Source organism: Ascaphus truei, chromosome 22 (assembly GCF_040206685.1).
Source record: "Ascaphus truei isolate aAscTru1 chromosome 22, aAscTru1.hap1, whole genome shotgun sequence".
NCBI lineage: Eukaryota > Metazoa > Chordata > Amphibia > Anura > Ascaphidae > Ascaphus > Ascaphus truei.
In genome coordinates, this window is record NC_134504.1 from 4,939,853 (window position 1) to 4,953,285 (window position 13,433).

Sequence of the window (13,433 nt, forward strand, 5' to 3'; positions counted from 1 at the left end):
TAGGGTAACAATGGGTTCTGGAGTTATGGCATTAAGATACGCTGGAGGTCACGAGTTGTCCCCTCCATACACTTGAACCCCACACCTACCCAATAAGTCTCCCTGCTGCACTCCCTCACTGATCCTGGTGACACGGTGTCTCCCTGCCGGACTCCCTTACTGATCCTGGTAACACGGTGTCTCCCTGCCGCACTCCCTCGCTGATCCTGGTGACACGGTGTCTCCCTGCCGCACTCCCTTACTGATCCTGGTGACACGGTGTCTCCCTGCCGGACTCCCTTACTGATCCTGGTAACACGGTGTCTCCCTGCCGCACTCCCTTACTGATCCTGGTGACACGGTGTCTCCCTGCCGCACTCCCTCGCTGATCCTGGTGACACGGTGTCTCCCTGCCGCACTCCCTCACAGATCCTGGTGACACGGTGTCTCCTTGCTGCACTCCCTTACTGATCCTGGTGACACAGTGTCTCCCTGCCGCACTCCCTCACTGATCCTGGTGACACGGTGTCTCCCTGCCGCACTCCCTCACAGATCCTGGTGACACAGTGTCTCCCTGCCACACTCCCTCGCTGATCCTGGTGACACGGTGTCTCGCTGCCGCACTTCCTCGCTGATCCTGGTGACATGGTGTCTCCCTGCCGCACTCCCTCTCTGATCCTGGTGACACGGTGTCTCCCTGCCGCACACCCTTACTGATCCTGGTGACACAGAGTCTCCCTGCCGCTCTCCCTCGCTGATCCTGGTGACACAGTGTCTCCCTGCCACACTCCCTCGCTGATCCTGGTGACACGGTGTCTCCCTGCCGCACACCCTTACTCATCCTGGTGACACGTTGTCTCCCTGCCGCACTCCCTCGCTGATCCTGGTGACACAGTGTCTCCCTGCCACACTCCCTCGCTGATCCTGGTGACACAGTGTCTCCCTGCCACACTCCTAACTGATCCTGGTAACACAGAGTCTCCCTGCCGCTCTCCCTCGCTGATCCTGGTGACACAGTGTCTCCCTGCCGCACTCCTAACTGATCCTGGTAACACAGAGTCTCCCTGCCGCTCTCACTCGCTGATCCTGGTGACACAGTGTCTCCCTGCCGCACTCCTAACTGATCCTGGTAACACAGAGTCTCCCTGCCGCTCTCCCTCGCTGATCCTGGTAACACAGTGTTTCCCTGCCGCACTCCCTCGCTGAGCCTTATCTTGCTTGTATCTTCATGTAATCTAATGGATGATGTAGTATTCTTGCAAATGTTAATTATAATATCAATGTACGCTTCTTCAGCGCACAATCTTCTTAATGGATCTAGCACTGCTGAGGTGTAGCCAGAATTAAACGCTTTTTGTAATCTACGAATCCTAAATTGCATGCCAGATGATATTCATTACATCAGGAAACCCCTTCCTGTACGACCTGCATGTGCTGTAGGACCCACAGTGAAATCTCGCTCGTTCTCCAGGGTGGGCGAAGTCCCGGGTCTGTGAGCGATTGGAATTAGCCTGATTGGCCTGTGGTTCTTCAGGTTCGGCTTTGTCTCCTTTCTTGGGGATGGGAATAAAATTGCCCCTTTGTTCCTGAATTTTCCTGTCCTTCAAGCCGCACGTAAAGCGTTTTACAAGGATCGTCTCGTCCCCGGCTTCTGTCACTATTACAGCTGTAATTGCATTTTCTCCGGAGACTTCCCATTCTGCATGGATTTTATTGCTTCCGTCACGTCTTCTGGAAGGAATATAAAAAACATATATAAATGCATTTTGTTAGCCACAGAACGGTATCATCTATTCATTCTTGAATGTATATATATATATATATATATACACACATACATACAAATTGAAATACATGGCTCACTAGTCCCGCGGGCTGGCAGGTCAGTACAGACGCGCGCACACAAGCGCAATTTCAAATGAAATTTCCTTGCTCCAATTCTGCATCATAAAAGCCGTTTCGGACGCTTGGTTTATGGGCGCCTTTCACCTTAGCTGACCCCCTCTGGCACTGAATGAGTTAATGTAGGCAGTGTCCTAATGTAGTGCCCAGCGTGTAGCAGGGAAGGGACGGGACAGCAGGAGGGAGAGAGAGAGGCCCGGTTACTTAGCCCACCTCCCCAGCAGTGCAAGATCTTTGTAACACTTTCCTGTTTGTGATCAGTTGTTGCCAGTGTTCCCAGCAGTTTGAGCGGCAAACTGTAACAATAGATAATGTTAACTTAGTAATGTAAGAATACACTGTAGCTGCTGAGTTACACTGACTGAAGCATTGATGAAACTGAAAGGCGGCCATTTAATGAACCCTGAAACGCGTGCGCTTATAGTAAGCGCAGAGCGGCGGCTTGGTCGCGATCGCTGGAAGTCATCTCAATTTGATTTTTCCAGTGACCGCAGCGTGACGTCGCCGTCGCCGGCGCTATAAGCGCGGCCTTAGGTAATTCGTTTACAATAAAGGTAATAAAAGGCTGCGTATATTAAAACAAAAAGAATAATTTTTTCTGTGAAGCTGCTCGGCGCCTCTAACGCTAATTAAACATGGAATAAAGCGCTGCATAATAACAAACAAAAATTCATAAAACAGAAGTGATTAAAAAAAAACCCCTATATAAGATTTCCCATGTTTTACTGCTATAGGGGCGGCCTGTGGTGTCTGCGTGTCAGCGTGTCTGCGTGGCGTGTATCTCCCCGAAGGCTGCAATGTTTTATGAGTTTATTGCTGATGAAAGATTATTTTGCATTATATTTAAAATAACAGAAAAGGGGCATTTGACAATTACATTCCCAAACGTGCAATTACATTCCCAAACGTGTAATTACATTCCCAAACGTGTAATTACATTCACAAACGTGTAATTACATTCCCAAACGTGTAATTACATTCCCAAACGTGTAATTACATTCACAAACGAGTAATTACATTCACAAACAGTCCGTTACGGTGACACTGTCACAGTAAATGTAACATTGTCACCCGACACTTATTGAATGAGGAGGAGAAAGCGTTTCCTTTATAACGCATTTAAACACATACCGCGGAGGTTGTGCAGTATTGAGCAGTGTTGAGCATCTTAAAGCTGCAGTTCAGGCAATATCCTGCATGTGTGGGTTTTTTAATAAATCAGTTCTGTAGTAAGAAAAAATACTTTTAGCATTTTCTGTTTTAAAAAAAACAACAACTTTGAAAGACCAATTTTCTTGTATTCTATTTTAACAGTACAGGGGGAAACTGTATGAGCCTGAGGAAGCCGATTACTCGGCGAAACGCGTTGCTCGATCCAGTAGCTAATTGTGTCCCATGGCGGCTTCCGTAGTCAGATCGCAGAGCAGCCTTTGCAGCCAAGCAGGGCGGTCCCATCTTCCTGCATCCCGGGCGCGGGAACGGAGCAATCGGTTGCAGAATCGTGATCCTGGGCTACGCGGGAAGGCCAGGGGTGCACCTGTTACGTATGTGAGTCCATTTCGTGATTTTAATGAATAAATGTTATCTTTTAAACCCAACTGAAATCGTGCCTCACTTGTTCCCCTTTACTGCGGCACCGCCGGGGGGAGACCCTGACTGATGAACAAGACTGGGAAGTGAGTTCCCGTTGACGTCTCGCTCGAGGGCAGTCTCCCATGCCCGGTCATTACATTTGGATGGGTTAATTTAACCCCAAAGATACCTACCCTTCACAATAACTCACACAGGGCCGTGTGAGTATTTATATATTGTTTTATTCTATACTCTATTGATTCACCTATACCAGCGCTTGGAAGGGCTAGAGTTTGCCTACCAAAGAAACCCATTGATATTTTTTGCTTACACATGGCTGTGTAAGTATATTATTATTATTCTGTGTATTTTGCCCCTTGGTCATCACATCAGAACCTTGTTAGCTTCACGCCGTCTGTTTGATATAGATTTTCTCTTCTAATCCCATGCTCCCCCTATTTTTGCTTGATTCTATTTTAACAAGCATGTTTGTTCCTATAGCAACGATTTACATTCCCCATATTTAAAGATGTCGCCAAACTTTGCCGATCAATAGACGGAGAAGGAATTGACCGGCAGCTATGCAGCTCTTTAGGTAAGGAGAGATTGCCAACATGGAACTATTGAAGTGAAAAAATAAATTTAAAAAAAAATAAAAGACTGAACTGCAGCTTTAAAATGTTACCCCTTTTTTATTTTGCTGTGTAGCCTACAGCAGGGGGGCTCAACTCCAGTCCTCAAGCCCCCCCAACAGGTCAGGTTTTCAGGATATCCCTGCTTCAGCACTGGTGGCTCAATCAAAGGCTCAGTCAAAGACTGAGCCATCTGTGCTGAAGCTAGAACTGAGCCATCTGTGCTGAAGCTGGGACTGAGCCATCTGTGCTGAAGCTGGGACTGATTGCGCCACCTATGCTGAAGCAGGGACACGCTATGGGGCACGGACACGCCGTGGGGCACGGACACGCAGTAAGGCACGGACACGCCGTAGGGCACGGACACGCCGTGGGGCTCGGACACGCCGTAAGGCACGGACACGCCGTAGGGCACGGACACACTGTGGGGCTCGGACACGCCGTAGGGCACGGACACGCTGTAGGGCACGGACACGCTGTAGGACACGCCGTAGGACACGGACACGCTGTAGGACACGGACACGCTGTAGGGCACGGACACGCTGTAGGGCACGGACACGCTGTAGGACACGCCGTAGGACACGGACACGCTGTAGGACACGGACACGCTGTAGGGCACGGACACGCTGTAGGGCACGGACACACTGTGGGGCTCGGACACGCCGTAGGGCTCGGACACGCCGTAGGGCACGGACACGCCGTAGGGCACGGACACGCCGCAGGGCACGGACACGCTGTAGGACACGGACACGCTGTAGGACACGCCGTGGGGCACGGACACGCCGTAGGGCACGGACACGCTGTAGGGCACGGACACGCTGTAGGGCACGGACACACTGTGGGGCTCGGACACGCCGTAGGGCACGGACACGCCGTAGGGCACGGACACGCTGTAGGACACGCCGTAGGACACGGACACGCTGTAGGACACGGACACGCTGTAGGGAACGCTGTAGGACACGGACACGCCGTAGGACATGGACATGCTGTAGGACACAGACACGCTGTAGGACACGGACATGCCGTAGGACACGGACACGCCGTAGGACACGGACACGCTGTAGGACACGGACACGCTGTAGGACACGGACATGCCGTAGGACACGGACACGCCGTAGGACACGGACACGCTGTAGGGCACGGACACGCTGTAGGACACGGACACGCTGTAGGACACGGACACGCCGTAGGACACGGACACGCTGTAGGACACGGACATGCCGTAGGACACGGACATGCTGTAGGACACGGACACGCTGTAGGACACCCAGTAGGACACGGACACGCTGTAGGACACGGACACGCTGTAGGACATGGACACGCCGTAGGACACGGACATGCTGTAGGACACAGACACGCTGTAGGACACGGACACGCCGTAGGAAACGGACACGCTGTAGGACACCCAGTAGGACACGGACACGCTGTAGGACACGGACACGCTGTAGGACACGCTGTAGGACACGGACATGCCGTAGGACACGGACACGCTGTAGGACACGGACACGCTGTAGGACACGCTGTAGGACACGGACACGCTGTAGGACACGCTGTAGGACACGGGCACGCTGTAGGACACCCAGTAGGACACGGACACGCTGTAGGACACCCAGTAGGACACGGACACGCTGTAGGACACGCCGTAGGACACGGACATGCTGTAGGGCACAGACACGCTGTAGGACACGGACATGCTGTAGGACACCCAGTAGGACACGGACACGCTGTAGGACACGGACACGCTGTAGGACACGGACACGCTGTAGGACACGGACATGCCGTAGGACACGGGCACGCTGTAGGACACCCAGTAGGACACGGACACGCTGTAGGACACCCAGTAGGACACGGACACGCTGTAGGACACGGACACGCTGTAGGACACGGACACGCCGTAGGACACGGACATGCTGTAGGGCACGGACACGCCGTAGGACACGGACACGCTGTAGGGCACGGACACGCCGTAGGACACGGACACGCTGTAGGGCACGGACACGCCGTAGGACACGGACACGCTGTAGGGCACGGACACGCCGTAGGACACGGACACGCTGTAGGGCACGGACACGCCGTAGGACACGGACATGCTGTAGGGCACGGACACGCCGTAGGACACGGACATGCTGTAGGGCACGGACACGCTGTAGGACACGGACACGCTGTAGGGCACGGACACGCCGTAGGACACGGACACGCTGTAGGGCACGGACACGCCGTAGGACACGGACACGCTGTAGGGCACGGACACGCCGTAGGACACGGACACGCTGTAGGGCACGGACACGCCGTAGGACACGGACACGCTGTAGGGCACGGACACGCCGTAGGACACGGACACGCTGTAGGACACGGACACGCTGTAGGGCACGGACACGCCGTAGGACACGGACACGCTGTAGGGCACGGACACGCTGTAGGGCACGGACACGCTGTAGGGCACGGACACGCTGTAGGGCACGGACACGCTGTAGGGCACGGACACGCTGTAGGGCACGGACACGCTGTAGGGCACGGACACGCTGTAGGGCACGGACACGCTGTAGGACACGGACACGCTGTAGGGCACGGACACGCCGTAGGACACGGACACGCTGTAGGGCACGGACACGCTGTAGGGCACGGACACGCTGTAGGGCACGGACACGCTGTAGGGCACGGACACGCCGCAGGACACGGACACGCTGTAGGACACGGACACGCTGTAGGACACGGACACGCTGTAGGGCACAGACACGCCGTAGGGCACGGACACGCCGTAGGACACGGACACGCTGTAGGGCACGGACACGCTGTAGGGCACGGACACGCTGTAGGGCACGGACACGCCGTAGGACACGGACACGCTGTAGGGCACGGACACGCTGTAGGGCACGGACACGCTGTAGGGCACGGACACGCTGTAGGACACGGACACGCTGTAGGGCACGGACACGCTGTAGGGCACGGACACGCCGTAGGACACGGACACGCTGTAGGGCACGGACACGCCGTAGGACACGGACACGCTGTAGGGCACGGACACGCTGTAGGGCACGGACACGCCGTAGGACACGGACACGCTGTAGGGCACGGACACGCTGTAGGGCACGGACACACTGTAGGGCACGGACACGCTGTAGGGCACGGACACGCTGTAGGGCACGGACACGCTGTAGGACACGGACACGCTGTAGGGCACGGACACACTGTAGGGCACGGACACGCCGTAGGACACGGACACGCTGTAGGACACGGACACGCTGTAGGGCACGGACACGCTGTAGGACACGCCGTGGGGCACGGACACGCTGTAGGGCACGGACACGCCGTAGGACACGGACACGCTGTAGGGCACGGACACGCTGTAGGGCACGGACACGCTGTAGGGCACGGACACGCCGTAGGACACGGACACGCTGTAGGGCACGGACACGCTGTAGGGCACGGACACGCTGTAGGGCACGGACACGCCGTAGGACACGGACACGCTGTAGGGCACGGACACGCCGTAGGACACGGACACGCTGTAGGACACGGACACGCTGTAGGACACGGACACGCTGTAGGGCACGGACACGCCGTAGGACACGGACACGCTGTAGGGCACGGACACGCCGTAGGGCACGATCGCGGTAACATTCCGGGAATAACACGAAAAAACACTTGATTTGATTCCAAATCGCGCACAGAGCTTCGGTTTATTACAGACATAAATATTTCATATCCGCCATCAAATATTAATTGCCTGACAAGCTGCTTTGTGGCAATGACGCATGGCGGCATCCTGGGGGTTCAGGACCCCCAAAGTTTATCCAAAGCGCACGCGTTCTTGGCAGGGATTTTATTCCAGTATATAAACCATAAGGAATGTATAGGTGATGACCGACGCAAGACAGAACAAGTATGCAGCCAACCTGTATATCGATAGCAAGTACGTCGCAAATCCCGCAGCTGCTGAATTAAGCTGGTGGCGTGTGGAACCAGATAAATTAACCCCTTGAGTGCTGGGGGGGGGGGCAGCATGGGTTAAATCAGGGCTTCTCAAAGAACTCAAAACAGGACAGGTTTTCTGGATACCCCTGCTTCAGCAAACATGGTGCAGTTGAGCCACCTGTGCTGAAGCAGGGATATCCTGAAAACCTGTCCTGTTGGGGGAGGGTCTTGGGGACTGGCCACGCCTGGTTTAAATGAATATTAGGAACATGGAAGAACAAAAAGTGCTAAATTGGATATAAGACGACGGAGAATGGATTATTTATACACACTGCGGTCCCCAGTGCTAAGATATATATATATATAGTGTAAAATTGTGCGTCCAAATATATACGTGCTAAAAAGTGATTTTACGAATGTTTAATGTTCGCCGTGTGTACGGAGACCGTACTGTTATCCTGTATAATGGACCATCCGTGCCGTGTCAAATTTCGTGGTTGATACGTGGCTGTAATTCTGCGCTAACGCTATTGAGACGTTAGGGTTCATGCCACAGTGAATTTGGCGGACTTTTTTGGGGGTTCCACACAATCATTTTTTTCCCTTGCGCAAAGCGCCGGCCATTTCTGTGCGGCCAAAACAACTGGGGGGAAAAAAATACTGTTTGCAGCAGACAGAGGCGCCTCCGGTTCGTGCGGCGTCGCAGACACGAGCGCAATTTCAAATGAGATTTCCATGTGCCAAGAAAGGCGTTTGTGACGGCTAAAACTCGGGGGCCTTTCCCCGTAGCTGGCGCCAGTGGCAGTGAATGAGTTAAAATGCAGGGCGCGTCCCAATGTTGTGTCCTGCGTGAAGTAGGGAGAGGGCAGAAGGAGTGGCTTGGACATTTGGTGCCGGTCATTTTGCCGCGACCTAATCGCCGGTGTTTAGCCGCCACACCACTGGCTCTACACTTCTGCAACCCAGGCCCTGCTAAGAAGCTGTGTGATGCGGCAGGCGTATGGTTTTTATAGGGATCCCATGTTAAAATGGGCAAGAAGCAAAAGGTGACAGTGTCATTACCCAGAATCCCCTGCTGCAGTGGAAGCAGTGTATGCTAAGAGATAATGGGGAATGGCAGGGTTGCAGACCTCTCTGAGACATGTGAATGTGCTCACAAGTGGGATTCTGGGGAAGTGGGACCAGGACAGAGGCGGGGGAGAGTGACAGATGATCATTTTCTAATGTGGAGTAACCCCCTGCCACCCCCAAATACATTGCATGTCCCTTCAACGGAGAGAGGGGGGTGGCCGTGCACACCGAAAATCGATGCAAACAAGTTCATGCAAAAAAGTCGTTTCATGACTGAGACAGTCACAACGATCCAACGTTTTGGTGCAAGCACCTTCATCAGGGTCACCTGCCAAATGACAACGGACCCTTAAATAGTGCCCAACAGCACCCACACCCACAAAACATCCCTCCGGCTGCTCCAATCGGCCATTGCTGCTGCTGGAAGCGCCCGCCATGGATGATAAGCGGGTTCTCTTGGACGGCGTCACGACGTCTCGCGTCGCCGCGTCACAAGGTTCAAGATGAATCCGGCATTCCCGGATAGGCGCCTGGTGGGCGGGGGCAACACCATGGGTACAGCCCACCAATCGCGGCGCCGGGACGATCCCGCCAGAGACGTCAGCGGAATCATATACACACTCCTGTTTCAGCGGCCGGCGCTGGGCAGGTAAAGGGCGGAGGCATCGCCCAGGAAATGCAGAGGCCCCGATCCAAACAGCACGGGAATAAAGAGGCTGAATGTCCCTTCAACTCACGCTATGTGAGATTAATATACTCTCATGCATTACAAAGCTATTTTTGGGCTGTTCTGCACATATACCCATATATACACATATACACCCCCTTTCCCTGGGCTCTGCAGTGTGGGAGGGGGAGTGCTTGTTGAACCCAATTTATCACTGTCGGCGCCTCCGGAATGTTCTTGCTCGCTGGCAGCCCCCCCCCCCCAGCACTGAAGAAGTTAAGTCTTGGCACCGTCACGGTAATGTCCTTCACGCGGTGCACTGGAGTCTTGCCGGTGACTTTGCCGCACTAGTTCCAGGGACTGCAATTTGTAACCCGCCGGCCACCGCGGAAATCCCAACAGGGGATCGCCACTTGCCAATTCCGCAGGGATTCTGCCTCGCCAGCCGGTTCACGTGTGACGGTACCACTGCTTTTTATTCACACACCCGGAGCACTTTATCTCTTTTAAACTTATTTTGATACAATGTAACTGGAATGATCAGGAGACCCACATGTCAGCTGAGCGAGCCGGGGTCACATAGTGGGCGGAGTTTCAAAGCCCCTGATCACTGCGGGCCAATAGGAAGCTGTGACGTCATCAGGTGTGGCTTCCTATTGGCCCGCATGACGTGGGAGCTTTAAACTTTAAAGCCCAGCTAAGCTCAGCCGTAGCGGCTGCCAGCGCCCCCTACGGAGGTATCTTCCGAAGCAGGGGGGTCCGTGGGGCTGAAGTTAATGGGGTTCAGCTCCGGAGACCTGTGTAAAAATCAAGTAAAGCTACTTTTTTAAGCTGCTGAATTTATTTTAACCCCTTCCCAGGCTAGCTATGCCCCCTCTTTACTTCTTGTTGAGATAATTTGGTTGTTTTGTCATTTCTCAAAAATTGCCGTATTTGCTAAATAAATAAATAGACTAAATGGTTTGCACATCACCCCCCCCCCCCCGCCCTCACCCCCAGAATCTCATGTCTGTCCTTTTTTAGCGTATGATTTAAAATATAACCAACTGAAGTGTCTGATTGCAGACAAAATATATCAAGAGATAACCCCATCCCTATAACTCTATTACCCCATATAACTCCTTCTATTACCCCATATAACTCCTCCCTATAACTCCTACTATTGCCCCATATAACCACCCCTATAACTCCTCCTATTACTCCATATAACGGCTCCCTATAACTCCTCCTATTGCCCTATAAAACCCTTGTCTGTAACTCCTATTACCCCATATAACCGCTCGCTCCCTATAATTCCTCCTATTGCCCCATATAAACTCTCCCTAGAACTCCTCCTATTGCCCCATATAACCTCCCTATAACTCCTCCTATTGCCCCATATAACCCCTCTATAACTCCTTCTATTGCCCCAGATAACCCCCCCTATAACTCCTCCTATTACCCCATATAACCTCTCCCTATAACTCCTCCTATTGCCCCATATAACCTCTCCCTATAACTCCTCCTATTGCCCCATATAACCTCTCCCTATAACCCTTATTACCCCTTATAACCTTTCCCTGTAGAATATTCTGGTGTAATGCCCAAACATCAGTCTTTTGACGGTGACACACAGCCTCTGGCTTCGCAGATTCGGGGTGAGAAGACGTCTCTTGGGGTTATCCACTAACGCCCCTTCCCCCCTCCTTCTCCCCCCCCCAGCTGGAAAACTGGGACGAAACCAGGTTTATCCAAGGAACTCAATATGACTCCTTTCTTATTTTGATACCACGCTGTATTTTTTTACCCCGGCTTTCGGAAAAAAGGCCCCTCTGTCTTTGCCCTGAGGGAGACGTGACACTAAGGGAAATATCTCACGTTCCAATTAGCATTCGGCGGGCGAATCGCACCAGCTCGTGCCGATTCCAGCTTCTCATCAGCTAACTCCCTCCTCTCTGCCAAGTCCGCGTCTCCTGGAAAGGTTAGCGCCGTCCTGTCACATTCCGACCGGCGCTGTCATGTTCCTCTCATGGCCCAGGCAGGGGTACCTGGTCTCTGCCACGGGGGTGGACGGCCTCGTATCGCAGGCGCCGGTAAGCTCCTCGGGGCAGGGGCTCCTCTTCCTTAATGTTACTTTTATGTCTGAAGCACTTATTCCCATGATCTGTTATTTATATTATCTGTTATTTATTTGATTACCACGTGTATTGCTGCTGTGACGCGCTATGTACATTAATGGCGCTATATAAATAAAGACATACAATACAATACGCGCGGCCCACGGCAGGAAAACGCATCCGGTTTTGTCAGCAGGTGGAAATATCTGGAGTAATGGAGGGGAGAGATGGGAAGCAGGGGGTTTCCCGAGCTGAACCCCATTAATTTCAGCTCCGGGGACCCCCTGCTCTCCGAGATAGACCTCCCTAGAAGTTGCAGGTAGCAGCTCTGCAGGTTTAAAGATCCCGGTTACGTGGGCCAATAGGAAGTCGCAAGGGATGATGTCACGGCTTCCTATTGGCCCAGGTGACTCAGGAGCTGAGGAGCTTTAAAGCCGCCATTTCGATAGCCCCACACAGCCCATCCGGAGCTGCTACCGGCACCCCCTATGGAGGTAAGTATCTCAGGAAGCAGGGGGTCCTCAGAGCTGAAATGAATGCAGACCCCCTAGGGTTCAATCCCGTAACCCCCACCCCCATAAAGGAAAGCAGGATTCCCGCATTTAAATGCATATGTTGCTATTCTCTCATCTCCTTCGGTGCTGGACAGAAGTTTCATACCAGAAACGTGTTACATACCTGTGACATACTTATAACATACCTGTGACATAAATGTAACATACCTGTTACATACCTGTGACATACCTGTTGCCTCTTGCCCCGTTTTCTCAGCCCAGGAATAATTCATGTTGGTTGTGCTTCCCCACCGTAACGGACAGACTGTCAGCAGAAATGGGTTAGAAGAGTGTGGGAGAATAAAGAGGGGACATCCCCAACATTTACTCTGAACATTGGGTTTGTGAGTATTATTGAACCCATATAACAGCTCCCTATAACTCCTCCTATTACCCCATATAACCGCTCCCTATAACTCCTCCTATTACCCCATATAACTCCTCCTACTGCCCCATATATCCGCTCCCTATAACTCCTCCTACTGCCCCATATAACCTCTCCCTATAACTCCTCCTACTGCCCCATACATGCGTCCATATAACTCCTCCTACTGCCCCATATAACCGCTCCCTATAACCCCTCCTATTCCTCCATATATCCGCTCCCTATAACTCCTCCTACTGCCCCATATAACCTCTCCCTATAACTCCTACTGCTACGTATAACCCCTCTCTAAAGTCACCTTCCGATCTAACCCGTCCTGGCCTCACTGTCTGACCCGGGGCAAAGTGTCCTTCTTACACACGAAACCCTCCCGCCGGGATTTTACTCCCCTCCCTTCTCCGTAATCTCATTTCCCTGGGAAATAACGACCCCCCCTCCCGGCTCCACATTCTGTAACATGCAATTATTCTCTCCCCTTTAATAAACGAGGCGAGACGTAACCCCTAGCCGTTACTAGAGCAGGAAAAGCAGCTCGGCCCGAATCCCTCAATATCCGTCCCACAATTTTGACATTTTTACTCTGTTTAATGTGTGCCGAGTATAGTGTCCCCTCCGTACGGCTTCGAGTTGTGAGAAGCACAGCTCCTTTTGCCCACCAGA

The 13,433-nt window shown here is 52.9% G+C and overlaps 1 protein-coding gene across 1 annotated transcript in view; it reads right to left on the reverse strand.

Moving 5' to 3' along the window:
- Positions 1-485: 485 nt before the first annotated feature.
- UTS2R (urotensin 2 receptor) overlaps positions 486-13,433 on the reverse strand; it is a 139,484-nt gene continuing 126,536 nt past the window's right edge. Inside the window, exon 3 of the transcript XR_012789791.1 lies at positions 486-1,710. The gene's annotated coding sequence lies outside the window, so the exon portion shown is untranslated. The remainder of the gene's footprint in view (positions 1,711-13,433) is intronic.